A 2570-nucleotide genomic window follows, 5' to 3' on the forward strand; every position below is an offset into this window, starting at 1 on the left:
ATAAATAAAAAAAGCTATGCTAAACTTGAACTATGAGAAAATGTAGAGAGAACCCCACAGTTAAGGAGTGTGTGTGTGTGTGTGTGTGCGCGCGCGTGTGCGTGTGTGTGTGTGAGATAGAGTGTGTGTGTGTGTGTGTGTGTGTGTGAAATAGAGTGTGTTTGTGTATGTGTGTGTGTGTGTGTGTGTGTGTGTGTATGGCGGTTGTTGATCCAGCAATGTTAACTAGAATTTCATTCTCAGGTACTAACTAGGGTTTCTTTTCACGGGTGGGAGGTCCCAACAAGCATAGAGTGAGTTTAAACCTGTGGACATTGCCTGGTTAAATGTACACACTGACCCAGAAGAAGCCCAGCACTGCACAGCTCCACGTCAGTTCTCACTCACCACCCACAGCGCAGAGCACTGGTAAACGTGTGGAAACCTTCAGATATATAAGTATGAGGACACATAATTGAGAAAATGAAATGCCTACAGAGATTGCTAAAGAGTACAACAGAGTCATGCGAGCGGACAATGCGATTTCAGAACACAATGGAGACGTCTCTTAATTAAGGCAGAAGGCATGACCTCTGCAGCTAAGTCCACACTCATTGAGTGAATAGTAAATACATTCCATCACCGCCACACCCTGACAGACAATAGAAACAGAGAGTGGGAGGTGGAGACCATCTCTCCAGATTAAAGTGGGATCAGAAAAATTTGGGTGATAGAGGGAGAGTCTCGCTGCCTCCTCGTATTTTGGTGACCCGTCAACTGTTCTGTGAGTAGGCTACAACCCGCACCTTTATGGGAGCAGCATTTGCTCACAGCTGTTTCGACTGGACCATCTGAGCTCTCTCTCTCTCTTTCTCTCTCTCTTTCTCTCTCTCTGTGACCTTCTGCAGCTGTCAGTCAGTCTTTCCACAAAATGCAACACTCCTGTGAGAGTGCCAAATGACAGCTCTCTGACCTTTCAAATCAAAATAGTGTGTTTTCTCATGGCATTGTGATTATAAACTGAGGTTAAAAATGAAAGCTGTTTTTTAAACAGTCAGTGTAACTTCTGTAGAAACCACTGGCTTCTTTCTCACTCTTAGTTCAAAGCTCCTCAGCTGGGTCAGTTTGGCTAGTTTAATTAGCTTCTTTTCAGACAGTCCTGAAGCCTGCTGTGACTGGCTTACACTCTTTACCTCTAATACAAATCTGCTGAGTCCATTGGTGTTAATGAGCACAACGAATCTATGAAGGTGGCAGTATTTGGCCTCTTCTTGCTGATCTGCGGTCAGTTTTTACAGTTTGTAGCTTCAGGAGAGGGACTGGTTTTTGCTGAATTGTGAGATGCAAACAGCAAATCAGCAAGCATCAGCTCAGGGCTTTGTACCTGCAGTAAACCCAACACTCCCTCTAGTGTTTTAACTGTGCAAATACAACTGGATACGCAGCAGGGCTGAGATACAGTATTTGCGTTTCCATTTCAGAAGTAGCACTCTTCACACAGGTTGTAATTGTCCTAATATTTTAATTTGTGCTGTCTGTAAGTGGAGCACCCAGGCTGTCTGAGCTTACTTTAACCTACATTGCAGTCTAAAGTTAATGAAAGAAAATTCAGTCCTGTAAATTAACAAAAGGACATGCTTCATTGTCATGCTTGTTGACATATTAGAAGTGTCTTGTGGAGAATAGAATGGTGCAGTTTCTGATTTTAGACAATATGTCATCTCCAAATTTAGATACCACTCATGTATATCCCTGTGCTAAACTCCATTATTGCAACACACAGACAACACAGTCAGCTGTTTCTGCATGAACTGAAAAGCACTTTTTAACAGTGAGAGATTCAAAGACATATTTCTAGCTTCACACAGTGGATATTCAGAGATATTTAAGGATTTTTTTTTAAAATAAAGATATGCAGAGCATCTGTTTAATGCTGTCACACTCCTTCAGTAAGGTTACAATTTACAACAAGTTACAATTTGGCATTTAGCAGATGCCTTTAACCAAAGCGATTTACGATAAGTGCATCAGTCAGATTTCATTACCGCATAAGAGAAAGATCACAATAAGACTGTAGATTAACTACCCTCAGTATCACGCTCCTGGAATTCCTTGACAGTAAACGATAAATAAATAAACAAGACCTGCGACATAGGGACAAGGTTAGTCCTTTTTGTGTGTGTGTGACATAGAAAGGTAATTATGTTTGGCACACACATTCTAGAACATTTCAGAGCTAAGCCAACAGCTGTTGTCTATAATTGGTTTGAGGTAATTAAATTACAATTACCATGTTTCTCTCAGTCTGATGCTCCAGTGCACTGAACTGATATCAAACAGTTTTAATGTGAGTGTATGTTCACTTTCTGGATGTGAGTAACAGCTAAATGAAGGCAAAATATAGAAAGGGCATAGCATACAAAGAAAACAAAAGTCAGCATGTTCACTCACTTTCTATTGCAAGAAGCTTGTGTGACAGAGCGGAGCAAATAGCATCACAGTTTTTCCCCTAAGCTGTCTTGTTTCCTTGCACTTTCTCTTGTGTTTATTAAATTTCCATTTTGATCTCTGGTCATCAGTAACTACAACCA

This window comes from Chanos chanos, chromosome 6 (assembly GCF_902362185.1).
Source record: "Chanos chanos chromosome 6, fChaCha1.1, whole genome shotgun sequence".
Lineage (NCBI taxonomy): Eukaryota > Metazoa > Chordata > Actinopteri > Gonorynchiformes > Chanidae > Chanos > Chanos chanos.